At 42.0% G+C, this 21755-nt stretch overlaps 1 protein-coding gene and 1 long non-coding RNA gene across 8 annotated transcripts in view; one reads left to right on the forward strand and one right to left on the reverse strand.

Annotated features, from left to right (window-relative positions):
• The window catches only part of LOC124053467, a 254075-nt gene that overhangs the window by 194097 nt on the left and 38223 nt on the right, over nt 1-21755 (forward strand). The gene's annotated exons all lie outside the window — the stretch shown is intronic.
• Nucleotides 1-21755, reverse strand: part of sox5 (SRY-box transcription factor 5) — a 216014-nt gene that overhangs the window by 158824 nt on the left and 35435 nt on the right. For 4 of the 7 annotated variants that reach the window (XM_046378638.1, XM_046378637.1, XM_046378639.1 and 1 more), the window contains one exon: nt 17309-17373. The gene's annotated coding sequence lies outside the window, so the exon portion shown is untranslated. Of the gene's footprint in view, nt 1-1391; nt 1481-17308; nt 17374-21755 lie in introns of all 7 variants that reach the window. The other 3 variants (XM_046378634.1, XM_046378635.1, XM_046378636.1) reach the window with 1 other exon arrangement.

Here is a 21755-nt window from a genome sequence, read left to right on the forward strand (position 1 = left end):
ATTTTGTTTTGCTGTCTATTTTCACCCAGCTTTGAAATGTGGCAAACACCCATACATATCACTTCAAATCTAGGCATTTTTCTTTCTTGTTTAGTTCAAAATGATCAAGTCAGCACAAAGCCTGTTATTAAAGCTTTATTATAGCTTCTGCTTTTGTGATATTTTCTCATTTTGATGTCCAACAAATGGGAGAGGACAGAATATGAAGTGGCCTTGAGCACAACTCTAGACCTTAGTGGGTGCTGAAGAAAGCTCACCTCACGCTGTGACTGGCCAGGAGTGCGGAGGCAAGAAAGCAGAAGGGGTTTAAACTATCTGTGCTCTATTTTTTACTTCATAATAGAAATATTACAATTACCTATTAGAACACTAGGAAGGCCTTTAAAGAAAGACAGCTGGAAAGTGTGTCACATATGCTGACACATAATTGCAATAAAATTAAACTTTTTTTTTCTCCTCTCTGGACTCTCAACAGCATTTAACTGGATATTTAGAAATTTCTTGGAAAACTTTCTTTAAATTGAGCGCTGTGAATGAGGACAAGAGCTGACATACAGCGATCTGGAGTTAAACTGCCACATCACTCCTGTTCAAGAGGAGACACTTGAACTAATTTTGTTTTCCTGGAGCATCAGCATTGATGATGAAGTTCTCACCGACGACGTAAAATTGCTGGTGTGTACTTTCAGCATAGAAACGTTTCAAATCTACCCTCATTAGCGCATACGTGGCCTTGGAGCGATGAGCAGCGCTTTATGGATGAAGAGGGATGAAGAGCCTCTTTGGCACAGATTCCTTCGGTAAATATATACGTAAGTGAATAGGCAGAGGTCTTTGACTGCTTCTGTCGCCCTGCAGCCTGTAGCTGACAGACAGAGCAGAATGGCTTGACTTTTGGATTGGAGCCCTTTTGTGTGTGGCACAGACGCCGAGCAGACATTGCACAGCCGTTGCGTGGACGTGGAGGCCTCGGGTCGCCGCTACACTGTTATTAAAAACAGTGTGATAGCATGTGGGCTGTTCCCTCTACTCTCCCTGTTTCTTCTCTCTCTTTTCTCTCCTTGAGCACAATCAGTCGCTCCTCTTTTGCCCTCTGTTCAGTATTAGAACTACTGCAGTCCTCTGATTCTCTCCTTTTTTTTGTTTTACTGTGTATAGTAGAGAGGCAGCTTTCTGCAGACCTGCTGACTGTATTTTACCAGAACAGTCTCAGAGGGCCTACATTTCCATCACTGTTTATCTCATATACGTCTACTGTCATCTTTCCCCGTCATTTTCTTGCCATTTTACATTGTTATGCTTTACTCTATGTTCGAAGATGCTGAGAACAAAATCGCACAGCCTTGTTGTGAGTTTTCTTCAGTTGACTTGACCCCCCACCACTCACCTACCCTCAAATTGGGAGACAAGTGTTTTTCAAAGATGCTCTCTTGGAGGTCCTCGGAGAAGATGGTGGCAATTCTCAGGGTTTTCAAGTAAGCTGTGGGGGAAAAAAACACATCCCATCACTACTAAGTGAAATGGCAGGCATTTGGAACCAAAGGCTTTTTTTTTCCCTACAGCTGTCTGTCCGTCTGTTCTTTGAAGTCAAAGTTTTTTTAAAAACACAGTTTTGGACCTTTTGAAAATGCCACATGAATATTTTTAAATGCAGATTACCCTCCTCACCCACTACTGATGATGGACACACACATACATGACAATTTCTTACTAGAATATGTATTTAGTGAGTTACTGATACTACAATCGAGTGCTGACCGAGGTCTCGACTGACTCACACCGAGGGAAACAACTACAGCCGCCATCAACTATGTGGAGAAGAGACATGATAGCTTACTCTAACAGAGGCAAAAAAAAAAAATCCTCATTTCCCTCTCATTTTCCTCTCATTTCCACGTTCACTTTCCCCTGAGAGCGCTGTAAAATGAGTTCTATTACAATACCCATCACAAGCCCCTTTTTAAAAAGTGGATACAGATGCACACACACAGGTATTCGGGAGCCAAAACGTTCACATCACAAAGACTCGGCAGAAATGTGTGCATTCAGGTGTAAAGACTCATATGCATAGGCAAATTGCATGCAAAAAGTCAGTCCCAAAGATCATGTCTTGCCACCAAACATGGCCTGGAACAAAGTCACAAGCATACATAGTAACAGAGTGGAGCAGCCAAGCCAGGCTGCAGTCCATCATTCAGTGAGTCCACCCTGGCTGTTAGCTGGTCAGTAAAACATCATTGTAGTTTTCTACAGAGCAGTGCTTGTGTCGTATCACATTGCTGCAACAAATGTTTGCATTTTTATCAGTTTTAACCATGATCCTTCCCTAAGTTCAACCAAGGGTTCTGTCGCTGAATCCCAACCATACATTTACATTAACAATAACTGTGGTTGTCACATAGAGATATTGTGGAAAACTAGAATTTTAAAAGTGCTGGCACTGGACATTAAAAAAAGTCAATGAACATGCTAAAGAGAGAGTCAACCCGTATCAGCCTTCTTGCCTGCAAGAGTCAGAAAGTCAAGCTGTCTGTCTGGCAGCCATCAAACTCACATCAAGCTTCCTGAGGCTTAGGTATGCTTCAAACAAGGTACTCATCAGATAGCATCTGAAATTCCCTGGACATGGAGACTGCATCCAACAACTTCTTGGAAACTTTCCAGAACAGATAATCTGACAGTCTTGGCAACTTTATGCAGTGATTGGCCAATTGTGCAGAGATGTGAAAACAGGCCAGACCACTTTTGTTCTGACAGAACCTCTTTTTTTTCAATCTTGAGACAACTTCTTCTGTCATTTTTCTTGTGGTCATTTGAAACAAGGTGTAAGCACTTTCACCATTGGACATGGTTAGAGAAGTTGGACTATCACTTCTAAAGAGAAAAAAATGAGTAATGTGGCCATCCAGTCATCAAGTCAATGGGCAGGTTTCACTCTCATATACTCAGTCCTTTTTGGCAGGGAGTTAGTCAGCCAGTCAGCCAGTCAGTCAGACAAACAGCAGGGGTTAATTCCTGGCTGCAGTCTGAGCTGATTCCCCAGGCTCGGCCTCCCCAGCTCCACAGGCAGGAGAGAAAGGTGGAGCCAGGAGGCCTATCAAAGGTCCATCCACAACGGACCTCATTACAGTTTCAAGAGGCACAGTCACACCTCGCTCCAGCCATCCCACCACCCAGCCCTGGAAACCACTCTGCTAATCTCCGCCTCTGTCTCTGTTGTTCTGTTTTCTGATACTCGTTCATTCTCACCATTCTCTCCCTCCGTTTCCCTCTCTCTCATCTGTCTTTCCTAGAAGGGGCACGTCAGATATAAACAAAGCACAACGCCAGCCACTAATTAAATAGATGAGCGGTATTAACATAACCTGAAAGCCCCAGCCAATTGTACCCCCCCACCCCCCGCACTTCCCTTTAATACCCCTCCTCCTCATCCTTCCATCCATTTTTTGAATTTTTTTTTTTCTTGTTGTTGTGATCCGAGCAGTGAGCGCCAATTGTGGGCAGTGTAATTACCATTAGGACAGAAAGCCTAGCATGGCTTTGATATGGTAATGATGCTTCATGTACACCCTGTACACCCTCCAACCCCCATCCCTAACCAGCACACACACACACACACACACACACACACACTCACCCGTTCCATCACCTCCCTCTCCTGTAACCACCCCCCCCAACCACCACCAACAAACACACTTCCAAATAATCTCACCATGAATATCAAGTAGGGCATCTCGTCAACACCTGATGGTGACGGCTGCAGTTTTGCGTGAGCTGTTCAAGGGTGACGGGAGGGGTGAGAGAGCAAGAGAGATAGAGAGGAGAAGGAAAGAGGGGATGAGTGATAGATAAAGCCACAGAGGGCAGGGTTGGGGGCAGGGGTGTGGTACGAACATAAGCGCCAAAATTACACAGACAGACAGAGAGGGGGAGGGAGTAACAAAGGCAGAAGAGAGTGATGAGAGGAGAGAAAAGTGAAAAGATTGTGACTAAAGAGGAAAGGAGGTGGAAGAAGAACAGGAGAGTGGGCCTGTCAAGGGAGTGTGACCTCAGTTATTGTCACATGCTAGCTGCATGACCGTCGGCTCCCGCTTTAATTATTAATTGCACTTGTCAGGCATCATTAAGTCCTCTTTAGCATCTCAGTGTTGGTCTGACCGGACAAGAACATCCCCTGCTGCTAGCATTGTTCTACTGACATTTCTTCTTTCCCTCCTTCCATCTCTCTTCATCTTCTCTTTACTTTCCAAACCCTTCCTGCCGTGGTCATAAAGACCTCGTGTCTAATTTCTCCCAACATCCTCACCTCTTTCTCAGTGTCTTTCTACTTGTATCCGCCCTCTATTCTGACTCCTGCTCCCTTTTCTCTCCATCATCTCTCATCCTCTGTGTCCAGGCTCTGGCCTCTAGCCCACGGATGGAACAGGAACAAACTGACTGCCCAGCTCCCCACTGTCTCCCTCTCATCCCAACTACACAGACCATCCCTCCAATGCCTCCATCAGTCCAAATCCCGCAGCCTTTCCCCTCCACACCACAAGGCCCTGGCCAGCCGCACAAAATAGCCATGGACCTGGATCCAATGAACAAGAGAGAGTGACAATTCTCATGGGGACACAATGCACAATGTCAGATGCACACAGTGTTCCTGTGCATTCAGCGTAGCGCCTTTGTGGTGGTAAAAACCGATGCCATTGGCTCTGCCACACGAAGCCTATGCCAACTGAAGAAAAACTTGGATTCAACACAAAAAATGACCCAATTAAACTTCAAAAAAGATACAGTACACGCAGCATGTAATCACATGTAAACTTGTGCTGTACACTAAAAAAAAACAACCTAATTATTCATTGGAGAATGGATATATCGTGCACTTACTTTATACTGCAGGTATTGTATGCTGGCTGTACCCTGAGGCATTGTGTGCCACTAACACAACGTGTGCATTCCATAGGTGTACAAAATTATTCACTACACTCATCACATAATCTATAATTGTGGCGTATTCTGAATCAAGCTTTGCAGCATATGCTTTGGAGGAAATTTAACTTGTAACTGTGCTCAGTGGTGGGAATTATTTTAGTCCATAAAAAAGTTGTTGTTATAAAAAGTGTTCTACCAATTCAGCATTGCACGCTTGTACCATTGTCAAACTCCTGCTAGATATGGAGCTGCTCAGTTGTATGTGGTTGTATTGGGCAGATTCAAAGTGTTAATGTGTGCAACTGTGTCACTGTGGTCAGTCTTCATCTCATGGAAACCCTGAATAAAACAAAAAAGAATTAGCCGTCCCTCAGCTGTTCATACAATGGACACTGTTCATTCCAGGTATGTTAATTCACTTAACCATCGTGAGGGAGTTACTTTGTTTTAAATCTGATTTCTGTGTACAGACTGTGTCAACAAATTTCCTCTATAGAGCTCCATAAAGAATTAATCTGAATCTAATGCAAGCCCTGAAATCTTGTCATCTCACCCTGTCATCTTATATTTCATACTTGGAAATATTGGTGTATGAGCACATTTGCAAAAGCCTCTCTCTGTAATTTAAATCAGCTACTTGATTTAGAAGTTATTTTGTATTTAGTCTTGTATACTTTGTGGACAAATGAGACTCTTATGTGTGATCATGTAAAAAATAAAAGTTGCAATCCAATATCAAAACAAAAGCTAAAGTACACATAATGCAAAGATCTTGAACAAAAAAATCAGCTGTACTTCATTTATAAAACAGTATGGTCATAAAAGAGTTGGTGGAGGTGAAGGTAAGCAGACCTCGCTGCTCCCCCTCACTCTCTCTCTCTCACTCTCTCCCTCTCCCTCTTGCTCTCTCTTTCTCCCTCCCCTCTCTCTCTCTATCTCTCTCTCTCCCTCTCCCTCTTGCTCTCTCTCTCCCCCCCCTCTCTCCCTCTCTCTCTGTCTCTCTCTCTCTCTCTCTCCCTCCCTCTCTCTCCCTCTCACTCTCACTCTCTGTCGTCCTGCCGGCTCCCCAGTGGGCCACAGAGAGCAGAGGGAGCCCCGGTCGATCAGAGGGGCGCCCAGATGGACTGAGACGCACACACACAAACACACACATACACACACATGCGTACACACACTCACTCAGTCACTCACATGTCATATGTTATCCCATCTGCACTGTCACCAAGCTGCCTGTAACCCCAGGGCCTAGCGGGGACTACACACACACACACGCATGCACAAATGTGCGCGTATAGTATGTACACACACACACAAACACTGTCTAGCATTCGCACACAAAGGTTATAAAAATGTGCAATTGTGTATACACACACATACACACACACACAGCAGAGGTGTTCCTAGTGTGTAATTGGAGGTGAAGATAACTGCAGCCTCTCTTGTTCGCTTGAGTGGGCACCCGCGTTGAAGCAGCCTCACACACACACACACACACACGCACGCACGCACACACTCCACAGTATGAGTCTTTTCACATGATTGACAAAGCCATTCCATAGGTAAACACTGCTGTATGATCTACCATGTGTATTTTGTCATAAGGAGGATACTGAAACCATACGAACACATTTTATTGATATAGATATTGTCATAGTATAGTGTTCTATGCTGCCTTTACCAAAGAGTGGTTGTGGCTGTTGCAGCAGTACAATTTGACTTTAGACAGTTTGGGGCCTTTACTGAATACACACTGTGTATTCACATATTGATTGTCATGAAGAACGGCATAGAGATAGACTGATATTTGGGTGGACCAAGAATTTTACCTGAAGATGAGCAGCAGGAACATTATAGTTAAGGTAATCTGCAGCCATGATATTGTGCTTACACGAAGCTGTGTTAAGAGCAAAACAACTTGTTCATAGTGACAGTGATAGCATGCCAGTGTTTAGCAAATATAATGTTTATCATCATCATCACTATTCACAATTAGCTTGTTGGCATCTTATTTCTTTGTTCTACTAATTTTGGTTGACCTTGGGGTTTGTTACTTCTTCGAGGAAATGTCTGAGTCTGTCTTGTATTTTTCAATACAATACGCTTTGTCAGTGAACATAATAGACCGAAAGTAAAACTGCAGTCAAGATGCACAATCTTAATTGTGAGATATTTTGAAATGTGTGTCGATTCTGTTATAGATTCTGTTCCATTTTCACGATTAAAACAAACAGCATTGATCTGCGAGTCAATGAGGTTATGTGAAGTTTGGAAACAGAGGCAAGAGGACATTGATGATGTCACAATCTCTATGACTTGCCTGAAGAACAGATTGTGAACACCTTCAAGATCAATAAAACTATAAGATTGCCCACCCTTAGACAAAAGTCTCAAACGTTCAGTCTTATCTGAACACAAGAACCTGACAGTTTTCCTGAATAAATACGCTCTAAAATAGACAAAAAAAAAAAATCTGACTGGGCATTCGGTGCTGACTTTTGGTGTTTTTATTTATACATTTTTATCTTCTCTGTGCTACTGATAAATTTCTTACCAAAAGTGTATCAGCAATGCTGCCATGTTTCCACATCTTATGTTGAGTCTTTTATTGTCACTGCTGATAGAAATGATGGCTACAACCGTGAAAAGTTGTTTGAAATGAAAATGTCTCTTTAAAACGTATAGAAAGGAGCGTTTGTGAATGAAAAAAAACTCAAAGACACATTGTACTCTGACCTGCTTATTTATCATCAGTCATATAAGAGAATGAGCTAAAGGGCCTGAATGTATAATTTACATGCCTGAAACAACACATGCACTCACACACACAGGCCTTTGTCTAACAGAATGAGAGCAGTAATCTTTCCTCCACTTATCTTGGACGTGTCAGCTAAATGGGAAGTGAAAAGTCAAATATGAGATGTCACATTTAGTTTACCTCCCTGCCTACTCCCTCCATCTCTTCCTCCCCCCTTCTCTCTCTCTCTCTCTCTCTTTCTCTCTCTCTCCATCCTTTGCTCGTTTTGTTCTGCACATCTCTATTTGATTGCATCTCCTGCCGTCTCAACGTGACGCTCACACAATACACAATACTCAGCTCCCATTCATAGTGATGTCTGAGTGTTGGCATGTTGAGTTAATGGATTTTATACAGAGCACGGAACGTTTAGGCTGAGCATGGAGCAAAGGGGTCTTAAGAAAGTGACAAAGAGACAGAGACAGACGAAGAAGTCAAGAGAAGGAAAAAGTGAGAGATGAGATACACAATATTAATCTTTGGGATTTAATTCCCCTTGCTATTCCATGTTGCCCTAATCAGTACTTTTCTCTGCTGCTACATAGGTGGAAAATCACTTGTTTTTGAAAAAAAAAAGACAGTTTTATCTCATCTGGCCACCACATTGCCGTATCTGGAAGAGGCAACTTCAACCAGGTACTTGTGAAAATTCTATTCACACTTTCACTGTGATTTTCATCTCCAGTAATCCTCTTTGGCTGCAACTGACTTTTAGTGATGCTATTCAACTTCTAATATTTGGTGTACACCGCTGCATTAGTGATGTACTGTAAAATAACTGCATTTCATGAGCCAGAATTTGATTAAAAATTGAAAATTAAAAAATGACTGCCTTATGATGTTGGGGAATTTCCCATTCTTAAAGCAAATGACCAGCTAAATGGTCATTACTGCTGCTATAAGCTATAGAAAACTTTATTCCATAACTCATACATAACCTTTTGTGAGGATGAAGAAAAAAGTAGGAAAATAGTAACAGAATAGTGGTACTCATAATAATCCATTTAGTTGTATTAATACTGCATGTGTAACCTTGGCCTTGATGAAAAGTTCCAAAATATCAAAGAAAAAGCTGGGAAGGCTGCTGTGCGAGCTCTGATTTCATCAAAAAAGGGAGAAAAAAAGGTAGAATAATTAAAACTGTTGAATAAAATGAAAGTATAAGGAAATTCAGCAGAATCAGGTTAGGCCTGAGAACCGACTGACTGCTTGCAGTTTAGCAAAAGAATATCAACACAACAACAGCATCAGTCGTTTTTGAAATGACGAATATTTCTGGTGGCTTAGTGATTACAATCCCTGTCCATCAGGAGCAAAGAAGGAAAGAATGATAAAGCCGCTGAGTTTGCAGAGGACGGAGGTTGGGCTGGATGACTGAGGCAACAAAATGTTAGATTTTGACATGAGAGAACTGTTGGCTTTCTATTCCTTTCCAATGGTCAATGTTAGCTTCTTCCAACCATGACCACAATGTTTCCCCAAGTAGTTACTTTAATTCAGAGCGAAGTTGTGATTGTGCCTAAACGTAACCAATCCTTAATCATTGCCATATTGGATGTTTTTTTTACAATTAATTTGTAACAGATTTGGGAGGCATGTGTACAGTAGTTAGTTGTTTAAGACTTTTTGATGGGTTCTGTAACAGGATGATTTGTTAGCATTCAAATGTAACAAAGTTTTACCAGCTCAGGAGCATCACATATCACTATAGCTGGTAAAAGAAGAAACCAATATAAAGTGACAATGTTGAGCAAAATTCTGTTTTATGTCTGAACTTTTTAGTAACTGGTATTAATACAAAAGTGATGTTGCATGAGGCTCTCTGTCTTCTACAACGAAGCCCAGAATGTGTTCACTTCAGCTCTCCATCGTTCATTTCTGCATAAAAGATATGAAGGCAGCTGATCATGACTCGCAGCTGGAGATAAATCACACTGACATCAGATAAAACAAGCAATAATTAATTACACCGACGTGTCATCACCACATCCATCACAAGACTCAACAGTCCTGTGTAAAAGCTGCAAAGTTGTGGCTTCTCTGCACCTCTGGGTAACTGTCTCAAACTTAGTTAATTACATAACACACCACCTTGCAGACTTAAAAATTACTGCAGTACATTGAAAAGTCCCTCTGGAGACTCAAACCAATGGGAAATTGCAGTAAAGAGTTTAATTGTAGAATTGAGAACACTGGGAGGTATAAATTCTTTCCCCAGCACTCTGGAGAGTGTTTTCTTTGTTCCTAACGGTGGGAGAGATAACAATTCCTCCCACCGTTAACTACCTGCCTGCCTGCCTGCCGACTGGGTTTTGTTGTGTTTTCTTGTGTTTTGTTGTTGCTAATAGGCCTAATTGGCCATAACCCAGGCATCCAGAAAGGGGGGGGGGGGCGGAGAGTAATGAAACTACCTGCTCTCTATCTCTCTCTCCTTTGCCTCTGTTCTCTATATCACTTCCTCGCTTTCTCTTCAAGGAGAAACAATTCCACAGAGGAACAGAAAGCGTATTAAGGAAGGGTGAGAGCTCAGACAATCTATGAGGCCTGGAGCTCTTTGCACACTCACACATACACAGGTAGAGCGGCAGAAAGAGCGGGAGGAAAAAGAGAGGCGTGTCTGTCTGTGCGGTTTCCCCGAAAGCGAAGAACAAGGCCAGGTAATGTTTATGGATGACGATCTTTAAAGGCCTGGCGTTTGCTGAGCAGCACTTTGATACTGAAAACACCCTTGATTATCACCGGGTCAGACTATAGAATGCGTGCTCTTGATGTTTAATTGATGTGGCTGTTTTGTGACTGTTAAATACGTCACACTGCCGTTTTTGATCTCCTCACTATGCCATATCGTATAGCTGCAGAGAGCCATTGATGTGAGATTCATTTGTTCTGCGCCGCAAATAGCGATCCCCTATTTGATGTGTACACACTTGGTTAATCTTTAACTGTAACATCGTCCCTGCACGTTCCAGGAACAAAGCCACAGGCATAACAGCCATTCAAACTATGATATATTGTGTAAAATAAGCTGTGTGTGTGTGTGTGTGTGCGCGTGTGTGTGTTCTGGCTATATAAATGAACAACACACACTCCAGCACACTACAGTGAGACACCTCTGTGTCCCCATGTAGGAATGTTGTTTTAATACTCCTGTGAGATAAAGGCAGTGAGACTGCCCTGTCCACACTCTGAGGGAATACTATGTGAATAGTATGTCAGTGGGCAGATTGTTTGTGTGTGTGGGTGTGTGTGTGTGTGTGTGTTTGGAGCAATGGGACCTGAAGGAACACCACGAGGACAATCTGTCGCCCCTCTGCCTGGGCCCTGGGTGACAGATGATGTGCTCCCACTGCTGATCTATGTTGTGTGTGTGTGTGTGTGTGTGTCCATGAGTGTATTTGGGAAGGGGTGGGGGGGTGACCATATGGAAACAGCTTGCAACAATAACAATAGCTTTATTCCAGCCATGTTGTCAGAGGTTTCAGATGTTGCAGCCAAACAGAACACAGAGATCGTCCTTGCTCCTTTGTCAACAAGCTTCTGCAATGATCAAGTGTCTTCAAGTACCAAATCTCTACCGCCTCCACGTGTGCTGAGAGAATTGATCTTCATCGTGAGCTGCTAAGAATGCCCAAAGTGCTGTAAGAAAGTGAGAGAAGTCTATACTGGCTATCTACACTTCAAGATTGTGTTGTCAAAGAGTAGAAAAGAGTGTCTTACCCTTCAGTGCGGTCTTCATTTGGTCAGTATCCTAAAAACCTTCTCCCGAAAACAGTGCCACTGGGCTGCGTATCCTTGCTTATTAAATTTTATTATCTTGATGGTCTTTTACGAGCTGTTGAGGAAAGGTCCTGAGGATGAGTGCAGAGAGAGGAAGGCAATGAGACAGGCAGTTGTATAGATGACGTAACTCCACTTATTTCTGGTGCTTCCTCTACTTCACCTTTGTAGCAAGTTAGCAGCTGAGTCTTTTTTTGTGTATTTTTTTGTGGTTGTAGAGTAAAAGCCTTAACAGACTCACATTCCAACAAAGGTTAAAATTCTGAATAAAAACTGACAGCCCTATTAAGCATTGTTTTTAGGGAAGATGCACATACATACAAGGTGAGATAAACATTCCTGCCAGTGGCTTCACACTACAATGGGAGTAACGTGCAAAGGCTCATTGCAGTACTAGAAAATACACACGAAATGCCAAAAATTCAGAGTGTGAGAAACTACTTAAAGTCAGCCATTGTATCGAACCCTCCCAATATTAGATAAACAGAAGGGCCAATCACTAGTTGTGATTGGCCCTTCTGACGCCAAAATCAGGATGGAGGAAAATCTGTCTGAATGGGAGGGGGACCACACGCCTCCGCCAGAGCAAATGAAACACTGGGACAGATCCTTCTGTTTTCCAGGCTAAAAATCCTTGCTTAGCAAGATTTATATCCAGTGACAACAGTGGTGGAAAGTTATGAAGAGAAACTGTGTTTGTCATTGCTGCCACTTTTTCTGGTGTGTCCTCATCTAACAATATAACGAGAGTTATTTAGGCATTTTCACACTGTGCAAGATTGGCAAGCTTATGAGTACTGCTGCTTTCATCATAACTCTGCAACTACACGGCAAGTAAATAATTCATGAACCTTATCATTACAGGGCGTCTTTCCTTTGCGCAGCTCAGTTTGATGTGGAAGTCAGAATAGTGGACGGTAAATGTACATAACCAGATACAGTTAAGCATTGTTCAGCTAAGACAATCATTATACTTATCACTATACAATCCCAAGCTGAGGCTGTTGGAGATGCTGACCCTCTCACACTACAGTAGGCAATAAGTGATATGACTTTTGTTATATTTTAATACATTACTCTTTTGTGCACATTAAATCATGCAAGAAAAAAGATGATCTTACTGAATGACAATCTTCAACACATTTCAATATTGTAATGACACTGAGTCAGAATACACAGGAAATCAGATGGATTTTTTTCTTTAGCACAAAAGAGGAAGCAGTAATTTTTTAAGAAATGCACAGCTTTATTCCAGTTCCTCTATTCAGGCTGCTTAACATTAGCTTTATGTTAGAACACATACTGGAAGTTTCTTTGATATTAATAAAGTCTATTAGTGCCCTTATCCTCTTATTTTTTCATCAAACAACTGACGCCACGGAGAGGAGAGCGACAGATTTATACTTTATGTGGTTTAAATTTTGGGAAACCCAAAATGCTACACAAGCAGAAAGTCCTTTGAAAAAACCAACCACCCACCGCCACATACTTTCATTCACTATCTCTCAGTTGTGCATGGCTGCAGTGACCACAGGCCAGTCTTCTTAGCATTACTCACTATTGTATTTACAGTGAAACCCAGGGATAAACTCACCCTTTGTTACCAAGCACTTAAGACCTGACATGTGGTGTATACACACAGCAGAGTGGGGGTGGTGTGTGTATGTGTGCATCCATGCTTGTGTGTGTATTTCGGACAGCCGTTTGTCTCTAAAACTCAAACAAAAGAGCGCACATCCTCCATCACAGCTTTATCTGTTTATGCCATCAGCTCCTCGGCACCCACATGCCTGTAAACACACCAACCCACCCACTCTGTGTCACACAAGCACACACATATTAGAAAAAAACAAGCAGCCAGGTGGACGACGACTTTGAACTAATATGTCTTGGCAGAAGTGAAGAGTTTGTGTATGTATCATGTCCAGAGTGCATTACTGTATATGCATGCTTCCAGTGGTCACGAGATTTCTGGAATAAATGGGAACATTAGACAATGTATCTAGTTGTCTGAAGAGAAGTAATGGATTATGCTTACATACATGGTCATACAAAACTTGCATAAAAACAAAGGCAAAATACCTGCACGCTGTACTGAAGTGCTGTGAAGATTTCATTTAACAGAGCAGCATTTCAATATATTTGACTTTTTAGACAATGTTTCTTTCAATATGTCCATGTATAGTTTGATTTGACCTGTCAATGTAGATGAGCAGCAATGTTAATGAAGCTGGTGACACTGTGCATTTACTATACGTGGTTCACCAGTGGAAAGCGTGGTCTCATATGGCTGAAAGCGATCAGTGATCAGTAAAATAAGGCTATGGCTCCGTGAGAGTGCACACAGGAATACGGGAGTGAAACTAAAGTCCAAGCAGTCAATCGAGGAAAAGACAGAAAAGTACTGTGAGCTGAACATAGAAAGGCTTGAAAAAAAAATATCCAGATTTTTTCTCTTGTCACTGGCACAGCAATGTAGTGCTTTAGACCACGACTTTATCACCACGAGTGGGCCATGGCCAGTTGTGCTGCTGTGGGACTGCAGTGGAAAATATGTCATCACGCTTCGGTTTGTCATGACTTGAGAGGACTTACCAGGCCCATGGAAAAACGCTTTATGAAGTTACAAAAGATGTGTCAGGGGACAGAAATGCCTTCCACCACATCTTCTACTCATTCAGAGAGTGTACTGTGCAACTGTGTGCAACTCAACAGGGTTATGTCTACTTGGAAGTTTCCTTAAACCATCAGAGGTGAATTTTCAAAACCCAGATTGCTTCTGAATTGTTACTAGACAATAATGCAGCTTTGATGGAAGAATAAAAGTTTAGAGACCACAAAGTTATCTATCTGAAGAAAGTCTGCCAAAGCCTGTGTGCAAACCATCTAAGAGGCTGTTTAGGTAGGTGAGCTATTCACAGAAAACTGTCTGTCACATTGACCCATCGTAACAACCTGCTCTGCCAGAAGTTGACCCAGAAGTTGAACAGGAAACGGACACACAACAAAGTGGCCCAGCGCTGAGGCTGGTGACCGCGTTAGCGGAGTGCCCCATCAGTACCCCAGTTTCATTCTGGTGACATTAAAGACAACTGGACGTGATGGAAACTGCATCAAACCCAAGGGTTCCATTCTGAGGCTGCCTGCTTGGCCTTGTTTCCTGGACAGAGCAGAGGAGCGAAACCCATATGTCAGACAATGTAATGCCCTGTGAAGCATACCACCCCAGTGGTAACTGACAGGAAGGAGAGAAGAGAGCACACATGCACAGACACACAATCTGATTTGAGGACAGGGCTTTCTGGATGGCCGCTCTGGCAGATGAAGAGACAGAAGTGACATAGAGTCTGTTTCCATCAAAGTGTCTCTGCATGTGTGTGAGAGAGCTCATGTGAATGTGTTTACATGCATTTGTTTACATGCGAAAGTTTGTGTACCTACAAGAATATGCATATGCTGTCTTTTTCCATATATTGGCATGTTTGCTACGTATGTGTTTGTGTATCTCATTGTTACTGGGCTGTACTTGCCCTCCCTACACACACACATACACACACACACACACACACACACACACACACACACACCCATACACACACACACTACTCATGCTATCTCTCACTCTTTGTCCCTTGTGCAGATGGCACGTGGGTCTTTCCTCTTCTATTCTGTCCTCATGGTCCCTCAGTACTGACTCTCTGGGCTGGCAGGAGCCATATGTCCCCATTACAGTGACGTAAATCACACCTCACTGTCTGTCTGACGGTCTGTCAACTTTTCACCTGTCTGTCTCTCTAGTTTTCATCATATCTTTCTATCAGCACTCTCTGTCAATCACCACTGCCATAAATTCCATGTGATTTTTCTTGTTCGTGCTAGAAATTTTCAAAAAACCACAGAGGAACAATTCAACCTCAGAAAAACAGGCTCTGTGCTAAGGCTCCATATGCCTCTTTTGTCTCAGCTGTCCTTTGCCATCCCTGTCTCCCACAGCTTTAGTTCCCCGAACAAACAATCCCACTCTCCCTACCCTCCATATGCTGTTCTCTGACCATTTACCTTTTTAGCCCCTAAACCCCTTGTGCTCCCAGTGCCCCCATTCATACGTTAGTTCAAGGCCCGGCACTAGAAAACAGGGAATACAACAACAACAGCAAAAAAAAGCATCTGAGCAATGTGGTAGCAGAAGATGCTTGAGAAAAGACAGGCGGATACATGAGTATTGGTGAGGCAGCCCTTGAGAATAAACCCCAAAGCTCAGAGTAAAGTCCAAGTAAAATAAAAATGAAACAGAATACACACACACACACACACACACACACACACACACACACACACACTGTAACTCTAACGCTTCAAAGTTTGCAGGTTTTCAAGACAAATACACAGTATTATATACCGTTGTGACACTGCCATACCTTAGAGGAGGAATCAAAATGCCAACCTTCAAAGTGTAGAGTTGATGAAAAAAGAAAACAGTGGACATGTTCCTCTCTCCCCCAGGTGGGGGCCGATAGACACTGTCAGCTTTGGCTATTTTATTATTTAATTCTATATCTGAGTCATTAGTTTCACTTCTAATGAGTATCCTGCACTCTTGACACTGATGGCTCACTGTGTCTTCCACTCATCTAGACGATGGGGGTTTACTGGTGTGTGTGTGTGTGTGTGTGTGTGTGTGTGTGTGTGTGTGTTAGAGACTGAATTTGGAAATGCTCTTTTCAGCATATAGAAACTGTAGAGGTTCAAATGGGATTTCCAGCTAATACACCATAGAAACAAAAGTATTGGGACACTTGACCATTACACCAAAGGGGACTTTAATAACATTGCATTCTACATACATAGGCAGCTTTGTGGCTATAAAAGCTCCCACTTTTCTGGGAAGGCATTTCACAAGTTTCTGTGGGAATTTTGTCTATTTATGCAATATAGCATTTCTAAGGCACTGATGTTGGACCAAAAGGCCCGAAGGTGTTTAACGGGGTTGAGACTCTGTGCGGGCCAGTCAAGTTCTTCCACACCAAACTCACACAATCATGTCTTTAAACTGTTGGCACAAAGTTGGAAGCATAGCTTTGTCCAAAATGTCTTGGTATGCATTAAGATTTTTCTTCACTGAAAGTAAGGGGCTGAGCCCAACCCCTGAAAAAAAGAGGTGTGTCCCCATAAAGAGGTAGGATACTTTTGTCTATATAATGTCTCACCACTTTTAGATGTGTACACTTGTGAGATGCTGCTGAAAAAAATGACACACACCTATTGTGCAAATGTGTTTATTAAGACAACTTAGTTTGCATACAGCCTATATTATATATGTGGCACATTATTACTTTAGATGTAATTTCTTTTAGTGCTTATCAGAAAAATTACCAGTGCACCTCACAAGATACATTAGAGGACCCTGCACTAATCCCCCTCTTTCACACACACAGTCACAAACACACACACCCTCGCCTCCCAATACCCTCCATGTCAGATGTACAGATATGATGCTGACTGGCTGCCCACTGGTCCCATAAAGGCCAGCTGAGAATGCCGATTGGCTGGATGCTGACTGTGTAGTCATGGAAACTGACTTGAGCCCTGTGTGTGACCTCATGAAGGCCACATAAAAGCTGGGTTAGAGATACAGAGAGCGAGAGGGAAAGTGTGCATGTGTGTTGTTGAGAGAAAGACGGAGAAAGCACGACTCTCACTGTTACTCAACTCAGTGTTTGTTAGATTAAAAGTAGAGTTGAGAGCTTATATACCAAAAATACAGTATGTTTGTCTGTGTGTGTGTGTGTGTGTGGTCTGAAAATAGTAGCTGACCTACAAGCTTCCCTGGAGAGGTGGTTCTGCTGCACAGTAGATACCCATCAGAGAGACGACCAATCCTGATAAAGACAGACAGAGAGATTTAGCTGGATTTCACACTCTGAAGAACAGACAAACACACACACACACAAAACATCACTACATAGATATTACAGTTTGAGAGAGAAGAGGAAAGAGTGGAATAAAACAAGAAAAAGAAATAGTGGAGCACACTAGACCCTCAGAAAGCCTAAAGGACCGTGGAGAGCAAAGCAGAATTGAACCAACAAAAGGAAAATCAATAACTATAAGAGGAGACAAAGGGAAAAAGAGAGAGACATGAACTCCTAAAGATGAGAAAGGGAATGACGAATAAAGAAAAAAGAACTGAGCAGTGAGGGAGGTAGAACTACAGTTCTGTACCGTAGATTAATGCAGTATGTGTGGGTCAGTAGCTCAACACTTTGAACAACCGAATACACTGTTTAAAAAAACTGTTTGATCTTGTAATGTCTTCTGTGTGGAGTGTGCAGAGCAGAATTAATCATTCCTGCAGAGAGTCTGTTCCTGTTTCTTTAGAAGGCTGTTTAAAACAACTTGCCCTTGTCATCCAGATTTGAAAATTACGCTGGCTAATGTTGCTATTTGTGTTGTTGTTGTTATGCTTGCATTCATTCTGCAATTCATTGAGGAGAAGGAGCTGCAATACTTGTTCTGTAACAAGTCTACAGGTCAAACCTTAGTGTATGGCGAGACCTTATACGATCAGCAGAAGTATCAATAACGTAAATTCCTGGATATTAAGTGACAAGGTGAACGGATGTGCTTTTGAGAGCAGTACTTTATACCCATATCTAAAAAATGTTTCATTAGAAAGAGAACTTCTTTTGATTAATACTTAGACCCATTCTGATTAGCTGTTAGCATTTTCATTTATTTCTCTCTGCAGATGCCTCTCGTTTCTCTGACTCTCTCTGTACTGAGTGTTTTGTCATACCTGTTGTTATTTGGGGTATTTTAATTGTGTGCCCTTCCTCCCACCTCTCGGCATATGGAGACCCATTTTTTTTGTTACTATGTTGGACTATCACAGTGCATAGCCATCATCTCATCACTAGTAGTTTTTATAATGTTTCCTGATTTCATTCCCTTACGGTAAATATGTACCGTACTATGTGCATGTGATGTACCGTGATGTACAATTGTGCCGTGATGTATTGCATGGTATGAACTGATTACTGACTTCTGGTGAAGTGTGTGTGTTGGTGTTTGTAGATACCAATAGCCTTAAAGGGGTTAGTCTATAGTCTATATGAAATAGAACATTATGAATCATAACTCCTTCTAGGAGTAGCTAGTAGTGGTCGGTCTCAGTTCAACTTATATACATGCTGAGACCAAGGTGGGATATGTGGGCTTAGTATGTTGGTGTATGCTAAAAGTCTTCAGTGCTGTACAAGGGCTTGCAGATACTCATAGAGCCTAGAGTTGTGGTACGTAACTAACGTTCGCGCTAATTCATTTTGAAAGAGAAACAGCCAGTGGGGACACTTCAACACTTTAACAACCAGTGATGTAACTTCATCACTCACTCAGTAAGTCACAGAGAGACTTTCACTGGACCGGCCCCTGCTTTGCTGCTGTCCAGCCAAATAATAATAATTCATTTAAAAACATGACTTTAAGGAGTAGGTGCTGGTCCTTCTTTTTTTTCTTGTTTTTTTTCCATCCTGAAGGTTCAAAGTAGCTGGACATTTTTGGATATGCACTTAATCATTTTCCTGCTGTGAGTTACAAGAGAAGGTTGGTTCCATTCACATATTTGAACCATAAGCCTGTTGGCTTAGCTTAACACAAAGACTGAAAACAGAGGGAAACAATGAGCTTAGCCAAAGGAATGACTTTCCAGAGTCTCTGCTGGTTGCCTGGAAAACTCACAGTGATTCCGAACATTAATTGATTCGCAAGCTTTAGCCTACTTCAGTCAGTCTTCACTGAGATCAAAAGGAAGAAATCAAACAATTAGCTACTATCATATAAATGTATTACTCAGTATAAAGTGAGAGAAATTTAGAAGTCTCTCATTGTGCAGCATAATTGGGTATGGTCTCTGTGATTCACCTGCAAAACTCCTTGAGACTTCCAATATAGGAAAATATAGGCTCACCACTTCTATGCACAAATTCATCCTCACACACTCAAAGGGACATCCAGTACACATGAACACAGCTAATGAAGCTGAGGACAAAGACAGAACATTGCCTGTGTGAAATACAAACTGTGGGTAAACATCCACATCAGTGGATCTCCTCTTGGCAGGCCTCAGCTGCCTTTCTGCCACGTCCAGCCACAAAACCGCCACCCTCTTCCCCTTGTTCCAATCCAACGCCTCCCTCTTAAACATCAGCCATTAGAAACACACATACACACACACACACACATATACAAACACACACACACCCAGAGTTCCATTTATTACTCTTTAAAAAGGTCACCATTTTCTCTGGCTAAGCGCCCTGCAGTATTGATAATTTTATGCATAAACAAATGGCAAATTTGTGCCACATAAATATGTATTAGCAATTAATAATGGTGGTGTGTGTGAGGGGACGCCAGGTGCATGCCGAGTGGGGTTGGCTGGCTGCTGGTGGAGCCTCTGAGCTGGACTGGTGGCTTTATGCTGGTCTCCCTCTCCTTCACTGTCTGCACAATGGCCACTTAGGCACACACCAGTGCAAAAAAAATAAATAAATAAACAACCCACAAAAAAAAGACAAGCACTTACACCTGTATGTACACATAGTATACTTAACACCTAAATATTAAATTCAGGACATTGGAATATATACATAACATACGAATACACATGTGCACATGTACTATGAGCAGACACACACATTAAGACAGGGCGGCATTTGTGAACAGAAGCAGGCCTGGGAGTGATGCCACAGAGGATCTAATGTCCCTCTCTCTCTCTCTCTGTCCTCTACCTGGAGAACAATGCATCCATTACATTTCACACCAGACTGATAACCATAACCTGGCTTCAGTCATCTAGGGTGTTTTGGTACTGTAAAAAATTCCAGTCAGTGTCATGACAAGCAGAAAAAAAGCTGTGGGTCAGGAAGAGTTTTGCATAGCCCTCTGTCTCATCCACTCTGTGAGAGACTAATGGATGGTTGCATAGAAAAAGTGAAGAGGCTGTGTGCTGTTCTTTATGTTTCTTTCTTGGACAAGCTTAATGGCGTGTCGGCTTGACACGTCATTTTCACCTATTGCTAATGCTTGACTCTGTCTTGTTCCTCTGCAGTTTCACCTCTCCCCTATCACGGCTTCATCTTCTACAGCAAACAAGTCAGTGAGCAGTAGTTTGCAGTTGCGCTGGTGATATGCCGCCTCTATATTTGTGAATTACACTGGATATATATTGACCATATTCTACAAGTTGTGCCTTTAACACAACCAATGTCAATCAAGTTTCACCATACAAGCACTTCATCTCAGTGGGCTGATGGAGGTTCGGTGATCAACAAGACATACATTTGCCGTACTAACCAGTTAATCGTCACTTTTCTATTTTCTCCCATAAAGCCAAAAAATACTGCCAGTTAAGCAGAAATCTCAACTTTGTGTGTCTTGTTGAGGTTTTTGTCTTCCTTTTTTGTTTTTGGAATGGACTCACTGTTGAACATTGTGGTCATCAGAGGAATAAAAAGGCCATCACAACTGGTTCTTGCCAGCCATCGAGCCTCCATGGGCGTTTTCTGCTCTCTGGCCTCAAGAGACAGTGAGGAGACAATTGTGGCATAATGCTCCACGATGATGAAGAGAAGGCACAGCATTAGAAAACTTACTTAGACAAATGGCAAAAAGGTGACTAACCGTGTTTTTCAGTTTTACAAGAGTAAAGACTTCAAGGCTGCTTCTCCAAGCTTCTCTATGGAAAGCATCTGGGACTGTCTAAAGCACAGTGGTCAGTCCCACATGGGGCTAAGCTAAACAATGGGGTAGAAATAAGGCAAATAAGGTAAAAACAAGGACTTGCCAAATTGTCATCTCTTAATGTGAGGTATTAATTTATCTTTCCAGCCACACATTGTTGACTGGCACAGTAGTTTTCTTCCAAAATAAGTGAGTTTAAATTGTTTTGATGTGATGAGGGAATGAAGCTGTAATGAGGTTCACCACTGATCCAAACAATTTGATGATGAATAATAAAGGATTTGTTTTTCCAATAGAGTGAGTGACTTAAGATAATGTAAATAAAAAGCTAGATAATTATGGTAACATTTTCTAAAACATGATGAAACAGGAGAAAAGTGAATTTGGATTGGTTCATACACCAAAAATCTTTAAGATTCAGATTTCTGGACCATTAATTTGTGTGCAGGGAGTAGTATTAATTACGATGAGGCAATGTGGCTGTAAAGTTTTGCTTATTTATTTTTTACTTACTTTTTTT

Source organism: Scatophagus argus, chromosome 22 (genome assembly GCF_020382885.2).
Source record: "Scatophagus argus isolate fScaArg1 chromosome 22, fScaArg1.pri, whole genome shotgun sequence".
NCBI classification, from domain to species: domain Eukaryota; kingdom Metazoa; phylum Chordata; class Actinopteri; family Scatophagidae; genus Scatophagus; species Scatophagus argus.